The following is a 22,492-nucleotide window of genomic DNA, read 5'->3' as shown; positions in this document are numbered from 1 at the left end:
GGGCAAAAAATAATACAGATTCATATAAGGCTGCACAATAGTCTCCATTATTCAAATTGCGCCACACAGCGCCACTTACACACATTACACCAGGTAGAGCCCCTTTTACACACATTACGGCAGGTAGAGCCCCCTTTTACACATTAACATTTTATTTAGGATAATTATTGCGCAGCAAGCAAATTATCCAGTGTCTTATGGCCCCTGGGGAAAGGTGTGACACAGTGATAGAACACGGGGGGGTGACACAGTGACAGAACATGGTGGAGGTGACACAGTGACAGAACACGTGGGGGTGACACAGTGACAGAACATGGTGGAGGTGACACAGTGACAGAACAAGGGGGGGGTGTGACACAGTGACAGAACACGTGGGGGTGACACAGTGACAGAACATGGGGGGTGACACCAGTGGTGTCAGAAGGCGGGTGCGGAGGGGTGCGGCCTGCACTCGGGTGTCCCCTTTGTCACAGATAAGAGCCGGCACACACACAGTCCAGTCTCCGGGGTCAGCCAGCATCTTTGGGGAAGCTGGACATGCCCTCGGAGCGAAAGAGAAAAAACCCACCAGGCCACACCCCTTCTAAATTAGGTCACACCCACTTTTCGGGCGCCACGTGGCCCGAGCGGGGGGGGAGGGTGTAATAGTACAGAGTGCGCACCACACGCGGTGATGCCTCTGGGCGACACGGTGACAGAACACGGTGGGGTTGACAGTGACAGAACACGGCGGGGGTGACGCAGTGACAGAACACGGGGGGGTGACGCAGTGACAGAACACGGGTGGGTGATAGTGACAGAACACGGGGGGTGTGACACAGTGACAGAACACGGGGGGGGACAGTGACAGAACACGGGGGGTGTGACACAGTGACAGAACACGGGGGGGGGGGACAGTGACAGAACACGGGGGTGTGACACTGTGACAGAACACGGGGATGACACGGTGACAGAACATGGGGGGGGTGATACGTGACAGAACACAGGGGTGATATGGTGACAGAACACAGGAGGGGACGGTACAGCGAGAGCTAAAGTTCTCTCCCCGCAACCTAAAAAAAGTCTGACGCCACTGCCCGCACACACAAATATACACACACTATCACACACACACTCTCTCTCACACACACACTTTCTTTCACTTTTCCCATTTACTTACTGATCTGGCTGGCAGTGGCAGGAAGGATGGATCTGTAGCAGTTTGCCTCTTGTCTCGTGTAGCCCCGCCCCCCATCGGCACATAGCTGCGCCCCCTTTTCGGCTGAACACAGCCGTTGTCACTGTGGACGGGAGAAGGAGGAGGCTGCTACAACGCAGCAGGGGAGAGAGGCGCCGCCGGCAGCTAGGAGGTACTGCAGTGCAGAGCAATGACAAGCAGCTCAGCCGGTCGGGCCGCTTGTCATTACTCGCTGGTGGGAGGCAGTGGGCCGGGCAGGATCTGTTTGCGGGCTGCATCCGGCCCGCGGGCCATATTTTGCCCACCCCTAGCCTAGAGGCACCTTAACCCTTGCACCATGAGAGTGGAGATAAAGTGCAAGAGGGGGCAGAGTTGCACAGACACACACTAAGTAGTGCATCCTGTGTAAATGGCTGTGTGCTACCTCTCTAATGCTATAGGTAGTGCACAGCTCACACTACAAAGATGTCAGACCAAGACCCCGGATCTGTAGGCTGTGGGCTCTGGTATTTTTTATCTACCCTCCCTCCACTCAGTGCCCTCCTCGCACCTGCTCCTGGGAGTTGGGTCACTGGTACCGGCCTCTCAGGAAACTAGGGGATCTTGGACATAAAAGGAGCAAAAAAGTACTGAACGTAGATCATCCATGGTAGGTTAAAGCCACATTTCCTGCAGTTAAAATAGCTGTTAGAATAAATGCTCTTTGGTACAGGCTAAACATACAGTATGCCTGATGCTTTACACAGATCTAATCTTTCATCCTTAAAAACATTAAGGAAAACCTCAAACAGGATCATTATAATAATGTAAGCTCTCACGAGCAGGGCCCTCTTCCCTCATGTGCTTATCCTTTCTTACCTTAATAATCTTCAACTGCACCAAATCCAGCAGTCTTCTGCCACCTAATACTTATTCCAGTGTCATCTGCTGATGTAACTATGTTCATTTACCCTGTACTTGTCCTATACTGTCATCAACTGTAAGTTGCTGTTTTCGTGTTTGATTACTTGTTTATGTACTCTAATTGGGCACTGCGGAACCCTTGTGGCGCCATATAAATAAAGGATAATAATAATAATAATACCAATGGATAAGTAACGTCTTTGTTATTTATTGTTCTTCTTCCATAGTATGCAGCAGTTATTTCACTGTGGATGCTAAATGGGCATTTCTGGGCTGCAGCAATGTGAACATGCTCAAAAGAACCATTTTGTGGGTGTGTCAGGATGTCCCACAAGCATGTAGCCAGAGTTACTCACTATTCTGAGTCATGCATATGCACTCTGCATAGGCAACAGCGGGGTGCATATGCCCAATGGTAGCAGCTTCTCCTACCAAGTTTGCTGTGTGTGTGTGTGTGTGTGTGTGTGTGTGTGTGTGTGTGTGTGTATCTATCTGAGTCCTCAATCAGTGCTCTGGACCTGTCAAGAAGAAGAGAAAGGAGCCTTACCATGAGGTGGGAGAATGTGTTCTTAGAAAGTACAGTACTGGTTCTATTATGTTTGTGTATTTATTTCTTATGGTATGTTTAACATTTTCCTGACTATTTATTTATATTATTTAAATGTTTGATACAACCTATACTAGAGACCATCTATAGTGTTCAATATTAGTAGAGATGAGCGCCTGAAATTTTTCGGGTTTTGTGTTTTGGTTTTGGGTTCGGTTCCGCGGCCGTGTTTTGGGTTCGAACGCGTTTTGGCAAAACCTCACCGAATTATTTTTGTCGGATTCGGGTGTGTTTTGGATTCGGGTGTTTTTTTCCAAAAACACTAAAAAACAGCTTAAATCATAGAATTTGGGGGTCATTTTGATCCCAAAGTATTATTAACCTCAAAAACCATAATTTACACTCATTTTCAGTCTATTCTGAATACCTCACACCTCACAATATTATTTTTAGTCCTAAAATTTGCACCGAGGTCGCTGTGTGAGTAAGATAAGCGACCCTAGTGGCCGACACAAACACCGGGCCCATCTAGGAGTGGCACTGCAGTGTCACGCAGGATGTCCCTTCCAAAAAACCCTCCCCAAACAGCACATGACGCAAAGAAAAAAAGAGGCGCAATGAGGTAGCTGTGTGAGTAAGATTAGCGACCCTAGTGGCCGACACAAACACCGGGCCCATCTAGGAGTGGCACTGCAGTGTCACGCAGGATGGCCCTTCCAAAAAACCCTCCCCAAACAGCACATGACGCAAAGAAAAAAAGAGGCGCAATGAGGTAGCTGACTGTGTGAGTAAGATTAGCGACCCTAGTGGCCGACACAAACACCGGGCCCATCTAGGAGTGGCACTGCAGTGTCACGCAGGATGGCCCTTCCAAAAAACCCTCCCCAAACAGCACATGACGCAAAGAAAAAAAGAGGCGCAATGAGGTAGCTGACTGTGTGAGTAAGATTAGCGACCCTAGTGGCCGACACAAACACCGGGCCCATCTAGGAGTGGCACTGCAGTGTCACGCAGGATGTCCCTTCCAAAAAACCCTCCCCAAACAGCACATGACGCAAAGAAAAAAAGAGGCGCAATGAGGTAGCTGTGTGAGTAAGATTAGCGACCCTAGTGGCCGACACAAACACCGGGCCCATCTAGGAGTGGCACTGCAGTGTCACGCAGGATGTCCCTTCCAAAAAACCCTCCCCAATCAGCACATGATGCAAAGAAAAAGAAAAGAAAAAAGAGGTGCAAGATGGAATTATCCTTGGGCCCTCCCACCCACCCTTATGTTGTATAAACAAAACAGGACATGCACACTTTAACCAACCCATCATTTCAGTGACAGGGTCTGCCACACGACTGTGACTGATATGACGGGTTGGTTTGGACCCCCCCCAAAAAAGAAGCAATTAATCTCTCCTTGCACAAACTGGCTCTACAGAGGCAAGATGTCCACCTCATCTTCACCCTCCGATATATCACCGTGTACATCCCCCTCCTCACAGATTATCAATTCGTCCCCACTGGAATCCACCATCTCAGCTCCCTGTGTACTTTGTGGAGGCAATTGCTGCTGGTCAATGTCTCCGCGGAGGAATTGATTATAATTCATTTTAATGAACATCATCTTCTCCACATTTTCTGGATGTAACCTCGTACGCCGATTGCTGACAAGGTGAGCGGCGGCACTAAACACTCTTTCGGAGTACACACTTGTGGGAGGGCAACTTAGGTAGAATAAAGCCAGTTTGTGCAAGGGCCTCCAAATTGCCTCTTTTTCCTGCCAGTATAAGTACGGACTGTGTGACGTGCCTACTTGGATGCGGTCACTCATATAATCCTCCACCATTCTATCAATGTTGAGAGAATCATATGCAGTGACAGTAGACGACATGTCCGTAATCGTTGTCAGGTCCTTCAGTCCGGACCAGATGTCAGCATCAGCAGTCGCTCCAGACTGCCCTGCATCACCGCCAGCGGGTGGGCTCGGAATTCTGAGCCTTTTCCTCGCACCCCCAGTTGCGGGAGAATGTGAAGGAGGAGATGTTGACAGGTCGCGTTCCGCTTGACTTGACAATTTTGTCACCAGCAGGTCTTTCAACCCCAGCAGACCTGTGTCTGCCGGAAAGAGAGATCCAAGGTAGGCTTTAAATCTAGGATCGAGCACGGTGGCCAAAATGTAGTGCTCTGATTTCAACAGATTGACCACCCGTGAATCCTTGTTAAGCGAATTAAGGGCTGCATCCACAAGTCCCACATGCCTAGCGGAATCGCTCCGTGTTAGCTCCTTCTTCAATGCCTCCAGCTTCTTCTGCAAAAGCCTGATGAGGGGAATGACCTGACTCAGGCTGGCAGTGTCTGAACTGACTTCACGTGTGGCAAGTTCAAAGGGCATCAGAACCTTGCACAACGTTGAAATCATTCTCCACTGCACTTGAGACAGGTGCATTCCATCTCCTATATCGTGCTCAATTGTATAGGCTTGAATGGCCTTTTGCTGCTCCTCCAACCTCTGAAGCATATAGAGGGTTGAATTCCACCTCGTTACCACTTCTTGCTTCAGATGATGGCAGGGCAGGTTCAGTAGTTTTTGGTGGTGCTCCAGTCTTCTGTACGTGGTGCCTGTACGCCGAAAGTGTCCCGCAATTTTTCTGGCCACCGACAGCATCTCTTGCACGCCCCTGTCGTTTTTTAAAAAATTCTGCACCACCAAATTCAAGGTATGTGCAAAACATGGGACGTGCTGGAATTTGCCCATATTTAATGCACACACAATATTGCTGGCGTTGTCCGATGCCACAAATCCACAGGAGAGTCCAATTGGGGTAAGCCATTCCGCGATGATCTTCCTCAGTTGCCGTAAGAGGTTTTCAGCTGTGTGCGTATTCTGGAAAGCGGTGATACAAAGCGTAGCCTGCCTAGGAAAGAGTTGGCGTTTGCGAGATGCTGCTACTGGTGCCGCCGCTGCTGTTCTTGCGGCGGGAGTCCATACATCTACCCAGTGGGCTGTCACAGTCATATAGTCCTGACCCTGCCCTGCTCCACTTGTCCACATGTCCGTGGTTAAGTGGACATTGGGTACAACTGCATTTTTTAGGACACTGGTGAGTCTTTTTCTGACGTCCGTGTACATTCTCGGTATCGCCTGCCTAGAGAAGTGGAACCTAGATGGTATTTGGTAACGGGGGCACACTGCCTCAATAAATTGTCTAGTTCCCTGTGAACTAACGGCGGATACCGGACGCACGTCTAACACCAACATAGTTGTCAAGGACTCAGTTATCCGCTTTGCAGTAGGATGACTGCTGTGATATTTCATCTTCCTCGCAAAGGACTGTTGAACAGTCAATTGCTTACTGGAAGTAGTACAAGTGGGCTTACGACTTCCCCTCTGGGATGACCATCGACTCCCAGCGGCAACAACAGCAGCGCCAGCAGCAGTAGGCGTTACACGCAAGGATGCATCGGAGTAATCCCAGGCAGGAGAGGACTCGTCAGACTTGCCAGTGACATGGCCTGCAGGACTATTGGCATTCCTGGGGAAGGAGGAAATTGACACTGAGGGAGTTGGTGGGGTGGTTTGCGTGAGCTTGGTTACAAGAGGAAGGGATTTACTGGTCAGTGGACTGCTTCCGCTGTCACCCAAAGTTTTTGAACTTGTCACTGACTTATTATGAATGCGCTGCAGGTGACGTATAAGGGAGGATGTTCCGAGGTGGTTAACATCCTTACCCCTACTTATTACAGCTTGACAAAGGGAACACACGGCTTGACACCTGTTGTCCGCATTTCTGGTGAAATACCTCCACACCGAAGAGCTGATTTTTTTGGTATTTTCACCTGGCATGTCAACGGCCATATTCCTCCCACGGACAACAGGTGTCTCCCCGGGTGCCTGACTTAAACAAACCACCTCACCATCAGAATCCTTCTGGTCAATTTCCTCCCCAGCGCCAGCAACACCCATATCCTCCTCATCCTGGTGTACTTCAACACTGACATCTTCAATCTGACTATCAGGAACTGGACTGCGGGTGCTCCTTCCAGCACTTGCAGGGGGCATGCAAATAGTGGAAGGCGCATGCTCTTCACGTCCAGTGTTGGGAAGGTCAGGCATCGCAACCGACACAATTGGACTCTCCTTGTGGATTTGGGATTTCAAAGAACGCACAGTTCTTTGCGGTGCTTTTGCCAGCTTGAGTCTTTTCAGTTTTCTAGCGAGAGGCTGAGTGCTTCCATCCTCATGTGAAGCTGAACCACTAGCCATGAACATAGGCCAGGGCCTCAGCCGTTCCTTGCCACTCCGTGTGGTAAATGGCATATTGGCAAGTTTACGCTTCTCCTCCGACAATTTTATTTTAGGTTTTGGAGTCCTTTTTTTTCTGATATTTGGTGTTTTGGATTTGACATGCTCTGTACTATGACATTGGGCATCGGCCTTGGCAGACGACGTTGCTGGCATTTCATCGTCTCGGCCATGACTAGTGGCAGCAGCTTCAGCACGAGGTGGAAGTGGATCTTGATCTTTCCCTAATTTTGGAACCTCAACTTTTTTGTTCTCCATATTTTATAGGCAGAACTAAAAGGCACCTCAGGTAAACAATGGAGATGGATGGATTGGATACTAGTATACAATTATGGACGGACTGCCACGGTTAGGTGGTATAAAAAAACCACGGTTAGGTGGTATATATTGTAATACAATTATGGATGGACGGACTGCCTGCCGAGTGCCGACACAGAGGTAGCCACAGCCGTGAACTACCGCACTGTACACTGGTTGATAAAGAGATAGTAGTATACTCGTAACAACTAGTATGACTGACTATGACGGTATAAAGAATGAAAAAAAAACCACGGTTAGGTGGTATATATTGTAATACAATTATGGATGGACGGACTGCCTGCCGAGTTCCGACACAGAGGTAGCCACAGCCGTGAACTACCGCACTGTACACTGGTTGATAAAGAGATAGTAGTATACTCGTAACAACTAGTATGACTGACTATGACGGTATAAAGAATGAAAAAAAAACCACGGTTAGGTGGTATATATTATAATACAATTATGGATGGACGGACTGCCTGCCGACTGCCGACACAGAGGTAGCCACAGCCGTGAACTACCGCACTGTACACTGGTTGATAAAGAGATAGTAGTATACTCGTAACAACTAGTATGACACTATGACGGTATAAAGAATGAAAAAAAAACCACGGTTAGGTGGTATATATTATAATAATACAATTATGGATGGACGGACTGCCTGCCGAGTTCCGACACAGAGGTAGCCACAGCCGTGAACTACCGCACTGTACACTGGTTGATAAAGAGATAGTAGTATACTCGTAACAACTAGTATGACTGACTATGACGGTATAAAGAATGAAAAAAAAACCACGGTTAGGTGGTATATATTGTAATACAATTATGGATGGACGGACTGCCTGCCGACTGCCGACACAGAGGTAGCCACAGCCGTGAACTACCGCACTGTACACTGGTTGATAAAGAGATAGTAGTATACTCGTAACAACTAGTATGACTGACTATGACGGTATAAAGAATGAAAAAAAACCCACGGTTAGGTGGTATATATTATAATACAATTATGGATGGACGGACTGCCTGCCGACTGCCGACACAGAGGTAGCCACAGCCGTGAACTACCGCACTGTACACTGGTTGATAAAGAGATAGTAGTATACTCGTAACAACTAGTATGACACTATGACGGTATAAAGAATGAAAAAAAAACCACGGTTAGGTGGTATATATTATAATAATACAATTATGGATGGACGGACTGCCTGCCGAGTTCCGACACAGAGGTAGCCACAGCCGTGAACTACCGCACTGTACACTGGTTGATAAAGAGATAGTAGTATACTCGTAACAACTAGTATGACTGACTATGACGGTATAAAGAATGAAAAAAAAACCACGGTTAGGTGGTATATATTGTAATACAATTATGGATGGACGGACTGCCTGCCGAGTTCCGACACAGAGGTAGCCACAGCCGTGAACTACCGCACTGTACACTGGTTGATAAAGAGATAGTAGTATACTCGTAACAACTAGTATGACTGACTATGACGGTATAAAGAATGAAAAAAAAACCACGGTTAGGTGGTATATATTATAATACAATTATGGATGGACGGACTGCCTGCCGACTGCCGACACAGAGGTAGCCACAGCCGTGAACTACCGCACTGTACACTGGTTGATAAAGAGATAGTAGTATACTCGTAACAACTAGTATGACACTATGACGGTATAAAGAATGAAAAAAAAACCACGGTTAGGTGGTATATATTATAATACAATTATGGATGGACGGACTGCCTGCCGACTGCCGACACAGAGGTAGCCACAGCCGTGAACTACCGCACTGTACACTGGTTGATAAAGAGATAGTAGTATACTCGTAACAACTAGTATGACACTATGACGGTATAAAGAATGAAAAAAAAACCACGGTTAGGTGGTATATATTATAATACAATTATGGATGGACGGACTGCCTGCCGAGTGCCGACACAGAGGTAGCCACAGCCGTGAACTACCGCACTGTACACTGGTTGATAAAGAGATAGTAGTATACTCGTAACAACTAGTATGACTGACTATGACGGTATAAAGAATGAAAAAAAAACCACGGTTAGGTGGTATATATTATAATACAATTATGGATGGACGGACTGCCTGCCGACTGCCGACACAGAGGTAGCCACAGCCGTGAACTACCGCACTGTACACTGGTTGATAAAGAGATAGTAGTATACTCGTAACAACTAGTATGACACTATGACGGTATAAAGAATGAAAAAAAAACCACGGTTAGGTGGTATATATTATAATACAATTATGGATGGACGGACTGCCTGCCGACTGCCGACACAGAGGTAGCCACAGCCGTGAACTACCGCACTGTACACTGGTTGATAAAGAGATAGTAGTATACTCGTAACAACTAGTATGACACTATGACGGTATAAAGAATGAAAAAAAAACCACGGTTAGGTGGTATATATTATAATACAATTATGGATGGACGGACTGCCTGCCGACTGCCGACACAGAGGTAGCCACAGCCGTGAACTACCGCACTGTACACTGGTTGATAAAGAGATAGTAGTATACTCGTAACAACTAGTATGACACTATGACGGTATAAAGAATGAAAAAAAAACCACGGTTAGGTGGTATATATTATAATAATACAATTATGGATGGACGGACTGCCTGCCGACTGCCGACACAGAGGTAGCCACAGCCGTGAACTACCGCACTGTACACTGGTTGATAAAGAGATAGTAGTATACTCGTAACAACTAGTATGACTATGACGACGGTATAAAGAAAGAAAAAAAAATACCACGGTTAGGTGGTATATAATTATACAATTATGGATGGACGGACTGCCTGCCAAGTGCCGACTGCCGACACAGAGGTAGCCACAGCCGTGAACTACCGCACTGTACTGTGTCTGCTGCTAATATAGACTGGTTGATAAAGAGATAGTATACAACAATATACTACTATACTGGTGGTCAGGCACTGGTCACCACTAGTCACACTGGCAGTGGCACTCCTGCAGCAAAAGTGTGCACTGTTTAATTTTAAATTAATATAATATTATGTACTCCTGGCTCCTGCTATAACAACCTGCAGTGCTCCCCAGTCTCCCCCACAATTATTATAAGCTTTTATACATTGATGTGCAGCACACTGGGCTGAGCTGAGTGCACACAGACTGAGTCACACTGTGTGACTGCTGTGTATCGTTTTTTTCAGGCAGAGAACGGATATAGCAGAGAACGGATATATTAAATAAAAGTTAACTTAACAACAACTGCACTGGTCACTGTGGTAAACTCTGTCTGCACAATCTCTCTCTCTTCTAATCTATTCTAATGGAGAGGACGCCAGCCACGTCCTCTCCCTATCAATCTCAATGCACGTGTGAAAATGGCGGCGACGCGCGGCTCCTTATATAGAATCCGAGTCTCGCGAGAATCCGACAGCGTCATGATGACGTTCGGGCGCGCTCGGGTTAACCGAGCAAGGCGGGAAGATCCGAGTCGCTCGGACCCGTGAAAAAAAAAGTGAAGTTCGTGCGGGTTCGGATTCAAAGAAACCGAACCCGCTCATCTCTAAATATTAGTACTGTATTCCATAAAGTATCCAGTGTATAAAAAGACCAATGTGTACAATAATGTCCAGGGTCGTTACTAGGTTCTTCTACTGCTCTCCCAGACTCCTATACTTGCTCTAATGTTCCACAGAGTGGGAGATTGTGGACTTCATTTGGAACCCCCTGTCTAGAATTCCTGCATTTGCCTCTATTCTAGATGCCAAATTCAATCTCCTGCACCTAGTATGGCGTAGGAGTAAGTTGAAATTAGGTTGTGTATGGTGTAGTGTGGTGGTGCGATCGCTCACATGTCTAGGCATTACGACATGCTTATAGTCTCATCAGGATTCCAATAGCATATTATTCACATTCTGTTCGCAGAAGGTGTCCAGAGATGCTTCATTACAATTGTAAGCTTGAATATTCACCTCTACTGTAACCTTTTAATGACATGACATAGAAACATAGAAATATAGAATTTGACAGCAAATAAGAACCACTTGGCCCATCTAGTCTGACCCTTTTTTTTTTACCGTATTTTTATCTCAAACCTAATTTGATCCTTATTTCTTTGTATGGATATCCTTATGTCTATCCCATGCATGTTTAAATTGATCTACTGTCTTAGCCTCTACCACCTCTGATGGGAGGCTATTCCTCTTGTCCACTACCCTTTCTGTGAAGTATTTTTTCGTCAAATTTCCCCTGAACCTCCCCCCCTCCAGTCTTAATGCATGTCCTTGTGTCCTATTGCTTCTCTTCATTTGGAGAATGTTTCCCTCCTGGACTTTGTTAAAACCCTTGATATATTTGAAAATTTCTATCATGTCCCTCCTTTCCCTTCTCTCCACCAAACTATACATATTGAGATTTCTTAGTCTTTCTGGGTATGTTTTGTCATGTAGGCCATGCACCATTTTAGTTGCCCTTCTATGTACAGTCTCTAATGTATTAATATCCTTTCGAAGATATGGCCTCCAGAATTGAACATAGTATTCTAGATGAGGCCGTACCAATGACCTATACAGTGGCATTATTACTTCTTTCTGCTGCTGATTCGTCCCCCAGTGCAGCCAAGCATCTGACTAGCCTTCCTCATTGCCTTGTTACTTTGCTTACCTGTCTTTAAGTCACCTGAAATAGTGACTCCTAGATCCCTTTCCTCCTCAGTAGTTTCCAGTGTAGTCCATTAATACTATGTTTAGCCTTTGGATTTTTGAGACTCAATTGCATGATTTTGCATTTTTTGGCATTAAACTGTAATTGCCACACTCTTGACCATTCCTCTAGTCTACCTAGATCCTCAATAATTGGTTTTACCCTACCTGGTGTGTCTACCCTGATGCATACCTTTGTGTCATCTGTAAAAAGGCATACTTTCCCTTTAATGCCATTTGCAATGTCATCAATAAAGATATTAAAAAGCACTGGTCCAAGTACAGATCTCTGGGGTACTCCACTGGTAACATTTCCCTCCTGTGAATGCACTCCATTTACCACAACTCTCTGTTGTCTATCCTGCAACTAAGATCTTATCCATTCAATAATCCTAGTATCCAATCCCAAGATTTAAAGTTTATTTAGCAGTCTGCGGTGTGGAACAGTGTCAAAAGCCTCACTAAAGTCTAGATAAGCTGTATACACGGCTCCATCTTTATCCATCACTTTATTCACACAGTGGAAAAAGTCAATAAGATTTGTTTGACAAGATCTCCCCCCAGTAAATCCATGCTGTTTGGGATCCTGTAAATTGCTGGATTTGTGATAGTCTACAAGTCTTTCTTTTAAGAGTGTTTCAATCAGTTTCCCTACTACTGATGTAAGACTCACTGGTCTGTAGTTGTTTGCCTCTTCCTTGTTTCCACTTTTGTGCAGTGGGACTACATTAGCTCTTTTCAAGTCATCTGGAATTACCCCTGTAGCTAATGACTGGTTGAATAATTCTGTCAATGTTGCTACCAGCATCTCTTTAAGTTATTTTAGTATCCTTGTATGTATCCCATCTGGCCCCATAGATTTGTCAACCTTCAGCTTTGAGAGTTCTGTTAGGACCTTCTCCTCTGTAAATGTACTTGTTTCATTTTCCTGAATATCCCTACAACTTAATTGTGGCCCCTTCCCCTCTCTTTCAGTAGTGAATACTGAGCAAAAATATTTATTAAGATGATCTGCTATTACATTGTCTCCCTCAACAAGACTCACAGTCTCTGGGGGTAATTCAGAGTTGATCGTAGCCGTGCTAAATTTTTAGCACAGCTACAATCATACACACTGACAGGCGGGGGAACACCCAGCACAGGGCTAGCCCGCCCCGCATGTCACTCCATGCCCCATCGTAGAAGTACAAAAGCACCGCACAGCGGTGATGCTTTTGTACTTCAGGAGTAGCTCCCGGCCAGCGCAGCTTTTGCGTGCAGGCCAGGAGCTACTCATCGCTGCCCGAGTCGCAGCAGCTGCGGTCCACCCCCCGCATGGCCCGGCCACACCTGCGTTGGTCGGACTGCGCCCACAAAAAGGCAGCCAAGCGCTGCTGTGCCGCCCCCTCCCGCACAGTGAACGCCTCTGCCTGTCAATCAGGCAGAGGTGATCGCTAGGCAACGACAGCCGTTGGCTGTCAGCCATGCGCCGGCACACTGTGGCGCTGGAGCACTTCTGACCTGATTGCTGTGCTGCGATGACTGGCAGCATGCAGTCAGATCAGAATGACCCCCTCTGTTTTTAGTTTTATTATTCCACCTTTTGTTTTTCTCCTTTCTCTTATATACCTAAAAAAAGTTTTACCTCCTTTACCCACTGACTGGGCCATTTTCTCCTCTGCTTGTGCCTTTGCACATTTGATTACCTTCTTAGTCTCTTTCTGTCTAACAAGATATATCTCTTTGTCTTCATTATTTTTTGTCTGCTTACAGTATATTTCCTAAAATCTATCTTTTTTGCTTTCACAATACTTGCTACTGTACTTCTTTCGCAAACCACACTGGCTTCCTTTTCCTTGTGTTTTTCCTAACACTTTTGATACAAAGGTCTGTTGCCTTTAATATTGCACATTTTAATGTTTCCCACCTCTCCTGCACTGCTTCCAAGTTCCTCCACTCTGCCAAAGAATCACTTACACATTTTCCCATCCCTACAAAATCAGCCTTCCTAAAATCCAACACCTTTGTATTTGTATGGGTCTCTGTCTTTATGCTGAACCATACTGCTTGGTGATCACGGGATCCCAGGTTTTCACCCACTTTTACATCCGATATTCTGTCTCCATTTGTAAGTATTAGGTCTAATATTGCGTCTTTCCGTGTAGGCTCCCTCACCAATTGGTGGATGGATGCTCCCTGAGGGGAATTTAAAATGTCCCTACTTCTAGTGCAACTAGCAACAGACATCTCCCAGTTTACATCAGGAATATTAAAGTCTCCCATGATTATTACCTCTCCTTTTAATGCCATTTTAGTTATATCCTGCAATAGGTTATTTTCCAGTTCCTCTTCCTGACCTGGTGGCCTGTATATCACGCCAATACGAATAATCGACTTCTCCCCTGTTTCTATGGTCACCCAAAGGGCCTCAGTTTCTTCTTTAATGCTTTGTATTAAGGTAGTATTTATACTTTTTTTTTAAATACAGTACATTGCTTTCCCTCCTCCAGTTTTTCCAATTCTGTCCTTCCTAAATAAAGTATATCCCCATATAGCTATGTCCCAGTCATGATTTTCATAGCACCATGACTATGTAATTGCCACAATATCTAGATCATCCCTTGTCATTATTGCAATTAGTTCTAGGATTTTATTTCCTAAAATCCTAGCTTTGTAGAGTTTCTGTCCTAATTTCCATGTTGCTAGGTTACCACAGCTATACTGGGAAAACTTCTTACTGGTTACTTTGTGACAACTGTGTACCAGTCATCCACTTGAGCCCACAGAAAACAGAAGCGGAAGGGCTTCTAAAGTGTTTTTATTCTTTATTTTTTTTCTCTTTGACATTAAGATAAAATATAGCATTCCTTTTACCTATTGCACTTTAAACAGCAATTGACTGTATCTAATTAGAGGCGATAAGACAGAAGTGGCCTAGGGCCACTTTTGACATTTCACCCGATAAAGTTAAGAGATAACTGACCTAAAATGACAAGAGTCTGTTTTCAAGTCCTTGCTAATAGCTGTGGCCACTTATCTGCTGGTTTAAGTTAAATGCCATCAGAGGTGAACAGAACAATGTCAAATGTCAATCATGTGGATGAACACATTGATAAAACAATATGCTGGTAATAACACAGTTTGTTTCCAGCATCATTGGATTTAACCATCTGCTCACCAGAGATTTCAGTTATCGCGCTCACATGGAAAGTAGTTTCCATAGTCACTGTTTAGAGCTGTTTCAGTTTAACAAGGAATAACCCTTTTTCTTTATCCACGCTGTTTTACAATTCCTAGTTATTACAGTAACAAAATGGGCTTCATTTAGAGTTGCACTATGTTCAAATTTGTATGTTATAGATAAGGCGCCTTCAAAAAGACTAAACTAAGCCAAAACATGTTGGTGTATGGGTATCAGAGTTCACTGCAAGAACTGGTTCAAATCTTATCCAGCTGATAAAGCAGTTGTTTGGAAGGTATCCCGGGTTCAAATTTACTTGTGATATCAGGCAGGGCCGTAACTAGGTGCGTGAGGAGGGGGCACTGCACATAGCGCTGCAGGGTGTTGGCGGCACTTGTCAATTATCTGTTTTAATTACTTTCACTTGCAGCTTCCACACTTATTAAAGCACAGCATCTCCTGACCGCCCCTGTCTCCTACCCTGACCCTTTCTGTTGCTAATACCTATACAACATTCATGAACTCAGCTTGAGATTTCTTTGTTATTCAGTCACACTGTCATTTATTACATTTCAAGATGTTGATATACCTGGGACACAAACTCATTGCCTGTGGCATTGCAGTCAGACACTCTATTCATTGAGCTATCTGGCCTGACATAGAAAGCTAGAGAATTCTAAGATAGAGAATTCTAACTATTTGAAGCTTACCTTGTACTTTGTGAAAAAAATATCAGCATTGCGGCTGAGCAGATCTATGTAGTGTGTGACTGCAAGAGATTGGCTGGGTCGCTGCAAACTACATAAATCTGCTCAATTGCAATGCTGATTATTTTTATAAAGTACAAGTAGCTTCATATAGTGTTCATAGTTTTTATGTAGGATCAAATAGCTCAATGAGTAGGGTGTTTGATTTGAGAATGTGGTATAAAGAGGGTTTGTGTCTAAATCCATTTTTTTGCAGAGGTCTATAAATCTGTCTCCCATCCTCCCCTCTGCCTCCCTTCTCCTCCTCTTCTGTTTTTCCATTGCAATTCATTTCTGCCCCTTCACAGGCACTCTACCCCACTACTCAACCCTGCTCTCTCACTCCTCTGCCTGTCACCTCACCTCTCCTCCACCACCATCATACTGCACTCGCTCTATGCCTCACTCCTGCAGTCTACCTTCCCTAGCCAAGGACCCAGCACCATCACTACACCCTCTATATCTCTTCCTTCCAAATTAATCTTACCTCAACACTACAGCAACCCTGATAATCTCATTCACATCTCTCCCACAAACTCCTACCCCCTATCCTGTGCCCTCTGGAATGCCAGATCTGTTTGCAACAAACTGGCCCCTACTCATGACCTTTTAATTTCCAGCTCCCTGCATCTCCTAGCCATTACTGAAACCTGGATTACCCCCACTGACACTACTTCTCCTGCTGCTCTCTCTGCTGGGGGCCTTACATTCTCACACACACCCTGACCCGGCGGTCGCCATGGTGGTGGTGTTGGGGTCCTTTTACCCTCTAGCTACACATTCTAACTTATACCTCCATAACCATCCCTTACATTCTCTACATTTGAGGTCCACGCTCTACGCCCTCTACCAACCTACTAATCTTCAAGCAGCTGTCATTTACCGTCCCCCTGTTATTTCCTCCAAACTCCTCGACAACTTTGCTTCCTGGCTACCACACTTCCTCTCATCTGACATTCCCTCCATTATCCTAGATGATTTCAACATCCCTATCGATAACCCCACAAAATCACCTGCCTCTAAACTAGAGATGAGCGGGTTCGGTTCTCTGAGAACCAACCCCCCCCGAACTCCACGTGGTTTACACGGGTCCGAGGCAGCCTCGGTTCTTCCCTCTGACTTGGAAAACCCGAATGAGGCAAAACGTTATCATCCCGCTGTCGGATTCTCGCAAGATTCGGATTCCATATAAAGAGCCGCGCGTCACCGCCATTTTCACTCGTGCATTGTAGAGAGAGCAAGAGGACGTGGCTACGTTCTCTCAGTGGAAAAATCAATATTAGTGCTCAGTATCAGTGCTGCATTGTGATGACCAGTATACTACAGTACAATAGTCCAGTGCTGCATCTCGCTGCTCAGTGTCAGTTCTAGTATCCTCATCAGTGCTCAGTATCACTGCTTATTGTCTTGTGCTGCATTGTGGTGACCAGTATACTACAGTACATTACTAATAGTCCAGTGCTGCATCTTGCTGCTCTGTGTTAGTTCTAGTATCCTCATCAGTGCTCAGTATCACTGCTCATTGTCTTGTGCTGCATTGTGGTGACCAGTATAGTACAGTGCATTACTAATAGTCCAGTGCTGCATCTTGCTGCTCTGTGTCAGTTCTAGTATCCTCATCAGTGCTCAGTATCACTGCTCATTGGGGGTAATTCTGAGTTGATCGCAGCAGGAACTTTGTTAGCAGTTGGGCAAAACCATGGCCCTCATTCCGAGTTGTTCGCTCGCAAGCTGCTTTTAGCAGCTTTGCACACGCTAAGCCGCCGCCTACTGGGAGTGAATCTTAGCTTATCAAAATTGCGAACGAAAGGTTCTCAAAATTGCGAAAAGACTTCTCTGTGCAGTTTCTGAGTAGCTCGAGACTTACTCTTCCAGTGCGATCAGTTCAGTGCTTGTCGTTCCTGGTTTGACGTCACAAACACACCCAGCGTTCGCCCAGACACTCCTCCGTTTCTCCAGACACTCCCGCGTTTTTCCCAGAAACAGTAGCATTTTTTCGCACACTCCCATAAAACGGCCTGTTTCCGCCCAGAAACACCCACTTCCTGTCAATCACATTACGATTACCAGAACGAAGAAAAAACCTCGTAATGCCGTGAGTAAAATACCTAACTGCATAGCAAATTTACTTGGCGCAGTCGCACTGCGGACATTGCGCATGCGCATTAGCGACTAATCGCTCCGTTGCGAAAACAAAAATAATGAGCGAACAACTCGGAATGACCCCCCATGTGCACTGCAGGGGAGGCAGATTTAACATGTGCAGAGAGAGATAGATTTGGGTGTGGTGTGTTCAATCTGCAATCTAAATTGCAGTGTAAAAATAAAGCAGCCAGTATTTACCCTGCACAGAAACAAAATAACCCACCCAAATCTAACTCTCTCTGCAAATGTTATATCTGCCCCCCCCTGCAGTGCACATGGTTTTGCCCAACTGCAAAAAAAAATTCTGCTGCGATCAACTTGGAATTACCCCCATTGTCTTGTGCTGCATTGTGGTGACCAGTATACTACAGTACATTACTAATAGTCCAGTGCTGCATCTTGCTGCTCTGTGTTAGTTCTAGTATCCTCATCAGTGCTCAGTATCACTGCTCATTGTCTTGTGCTGCATTGTGGTGACCAGTATACTACAGTACATTACTAATGGTCCAGTTCTGCATCTTGTTGCTCTGTGTCAGTTCTAGTATCCTCATCAGTGCTCAGTATCACTGCTTATTGTCTTGTGCTGCATTGTGGTGACCAGTACACTACAGTACATTACTAATAGTCCAGTGCTGCATCCTGCTGCTCTGTGTCAGTTCTAGTATCCTCATCAGTGCTCAGTATCACTGCTCATTGTCTTGTGCTGCATTGTGGTGACCAGTATACTACTGTACATTACTAATAGTCCAGTGCTGCATCTTGCTGCTCTGTGTCAGTTCTAGTATCCTCATCAGGGCTCAGTATCACTGCTCATTGTCTTGTGCTGCATTGTGGTGACCAGTATACTACAGTACAATAGTCCAGTGCTGCATCTTGCTGCTCAGTGTCAGTTCTAGTATCCTCATCAGTGCTCAGTATCACTGCTCATTGTCTTGTGATGCATTATGGTGACCAGTATACTACAGTACAATAGTCCAGTGCTGCATCTCGCTTCTCAGTGTCAGTTCTAGTATCCTCATTAGTGCTCAGTATCAGTGCTCATTGTCCTGTGCTGCATTGTGGTTACCAATATACTACAGTACATTACTAAAAGGGGTGTAGTATGGTATGCCGGCGGCCGGGCTCCCGGCGACCAGCATACCGGCGCTGGGAGCCCGACCGCCAGCATACCGACACCCGTGGTGAGCACAAAGGAGCCCCTTGTGGGCTCGCTGCGCTCGCCACGCTGCGGGCACGGTGGCGCTTTTATTCTCCCTCCAGGGGGGTCGTGGACCCCCCACGAGGGAGAATATATGTCGGTATGCCGGGTGTCGGGATTCCGGCGCCGGTATACTGTGCGCCGGGATCCCGACATTCGGCATACTGAAGACCACCCACTAAAAGTCCAGTGTATTGTGCTGCATCTTGCTGCTGAAGGGTGCTGTGGTAGTGTCCTGTCACTGTGCATAGGTCATCATCATTCAAGTCACAGTGGTATCTGGTATCTATCTAGTGGTATCTAATTCCAGACATTACTTCCGTCTAATTCCAAATATATTACTGGCATATAATTCCACACATTAAGAAATGGAGAACAAAAATTTGGAGGGTAAAATAGGGAAAGATCAAGATCCACTTCCACCTCGTGCTGAAGCTGCTGCCACTACTCATGGCCGAGATGATGAAATGCCATCAACGTCGTCTACCAAGGCCGATGCCCAATGTCATAGTAGAGAGCATGTAAAATCCAAAACAGAAAAGTTCAGTAAAATGACCCAAAAATCTAAATTAAAAGCGTCTGAGGAGAAGCATAAAGTTGCCAATATGCCATTTATGACACGGAGTGGCAAGGAACGGCTGAGGCCCTGGCCTATGTTCATGGCTTGTGGTTCAGCTTCACATGAGGATGGAAGCACTCATTCTCCCACTAGAAAAATGAAAAGAGTTAAGCTGGCAAAAGCACAGCAAAGAACTGTGCATTCTTCTAAATCACAAATACCCAAGGAGAGTCCAATTGTGTTGGTTGCGATGCCTGACCTTCCCAACACTGGATGGGAAGCGGTGGCTCCTTCCACCATTTGCACGCCCCCTGCAAGTGCTGGAAGGAGCACCCGCAGTCCAGTTCCTGATATTCAAATTGAAGATGTCACTGTTGAAGTACACAAGGATGAGGATATGGGTGTTGCTGGCGCTGAGGAGGAAATTGACAAGGAGGATTCTGATGGTGAGGTGGTTTGTTTAAGTCAGGCACCCGGGGAGACACCTGTTGTCCGTGGGATGATTAAGGCCATTGACATGCCTGGTCAAAATACCAAAAAAAATCACCTCTTCGGTGTGGAATTATTTAAGCAGAAATGTGGACAACTGGTGTCAAGCCGTGTGTTGCCTTTGTCAAGCTGTAATAAGTAGGGGTAAGGACGTTAACCACCTAGGAACATCCTCCCTTATACGTCACCTGGAGCGCATTCATCAGAAGTCATTGACAAGTTCAAAAACTTTGGGTGACAGCGGAAGCAGACCACTGACAACTAAATCCCTTCTTCCTCTTGTACCCAAGCTCCTGCAAATCACCCCACCAACTCCCTCAATGTCAATTTCCTCCTTAGATGGGAACGCCAATAGTCCTGCAGGCCATGTCACTGGCAAGTCTGACGAGTCCTCTCCTAACTGGGATTCCTCCGATGGATCCTTGAGTGGAACGCAAACTGCTGCTGTTGCTGCTGGCGCTGCTGTTGTTGCTGCTGGGAGTCAACGTCATCCCAGAGGGGAAGTCGGAAGACCACTTGTACTACTTCCAGTAAGCAATTGACTGTCCAACAGTCCTTTGCGAGGAGGATGAAATATCACAGCAGTCATCCTGTTGCAAAGCGGATAACTCAGGCCTTGACAACTATGTTGGTGTTAGACGTGCGTCGGGTATTTGCCGTTAGTTCACAGGGACTTAGAGAATTGCTTGAGGTAGTGTGTCCCCGGTACCAAATCCCATCTAGGTTCCACTTCTCTAGGCAGGCGATACCGAGAATGTACACAGACGTCAGAAAGAGTCACCAGTGCCCTAAAAAATGCAGTTGTACCCAATGTCCACTTAACCACGGACATGTGGACAAGTGGAGCAGGGCAGACTAAGGACTATATGACTGTGACAGCCCACTGGGTATATGTATTGCCTCCTGCAGCAACAACAGCAGCAGCGGCACCAGTTGCAGAATCTTGCAAATGCCAACTCGTTCCTAGGCAGGCTATGCTTTGTATCACCGCTTTCCATAAGAGGCACACAGCTGACAACCTCTTACGGAAACTGAAGAACATCATCGCAGAATGGCTTACCCCAATTGAATTCTCCTGGGGATTTGTGACATCGGACAACGCCACCAATATTGTGCGTGCATTACATGTGGGCAAATTCCAGCACGTCCCATGTTTTGCACATACAATGAAGTTGGTGGTGCATAATTTTTTTAAAAACGACAGGGGTGTGCAGGAGATGCTGTCGGTGGCCCGAAGAATTGCGGGCCACTTTCGGCATTCAGCCACCGCGTGCCGAAGACTGGAGTGTCAGCAAACACTCCTGAACATGCCCTGCCATCAGCTGAAGCAAGAGGTGGTAACGAGGTGGAATTCAACCCTCTGTATGCTTCAGAGGATGGAGGCCATTCAAGCCTATACATCTGCCTACGATATAGGCAAAGGAGGGGGAATGCACCTGACTCAAGCACAGTGGAGAATGATTTCTATGTTGTGCAAGGTTCTCCAACCCTTTGAACTTGCCACACGTGAAGTCAGTTCAGACACTGCCAGCATAAGTCAAGTCATTCCCCTCATCATGCTTTTGCAGAAGCAGCTGGAGAGATTGAAGGAGGAGCTAAAATGGAGCAATTCCGCGAGACATGTGGGACTTGTGGATGGAGCCCTTCATTCGCTTAACCAGGATTCACGGGTGGTCAATCTGTTGAAATCAGAGTACTACATTTTGGCCACTGTGCTCGATCCTAGGTTTAAAGCCTACGTTGTATCTCTCTTTCCGGCAGACACAAGTGTGCAGATGCTCAAAGACCTGCTGGTGAGACACTTGTCAAGTCAAGCGGAACGTGACCCGCCAACAGCTCCTCCTTCATTTTCTATCGCCACTGGAGCTGCCAGGAAAAGGATAAAATTTCCAAAACCACCCGCTGGCGGTGATGCATGGCAGTCAGGAAGAAGTGCTGACATCTGGTCCGGACTGAAGGACCTGCCAACGATTACTGACATGTCGTCTACTGTCTGCATATGATTCTGTCACCATTGAAAGAATGGTGGAGGATTATATGAGTGACAGCATCCAAGTAGGCATGTCAGACAGTCCGTACGTATACTGGCAGGAAAAAGAGGCAATTTGGAGGCCCTTGCACAAACTGGCTTTATTTTACCTAAGTTTCCCCCCCCCCCTCCAGTGTGTACTCCGAAAGAGTGTTTAGTGCAGCCGGTCACCTTGTCAGCGATCGGCGTACGAGGTTACTTCCAGAAAATGGGGAGAAGATGATGTTCATCAAAATGAATTATAATAAATTCC

The sequence above is a fragment of the Pseudophryne corroboree genome, chromosome 4 (assembly GCF_028390025.1).
Source record: "Pseudophryne corroboree isolate aPseCor3 chromosome 4, aPseCor3.hap2, whole genome shotgun sequence".
NCBI classification, from domain to species: Eukaryota; Metazoa; Chordata; class Amphibia; order Anura; family Myobatrachidae; genus Pseudophryne; species Pseudophryne corroboree.
This window is presented reverse-complemented; position numbering follows the sequence as displayed.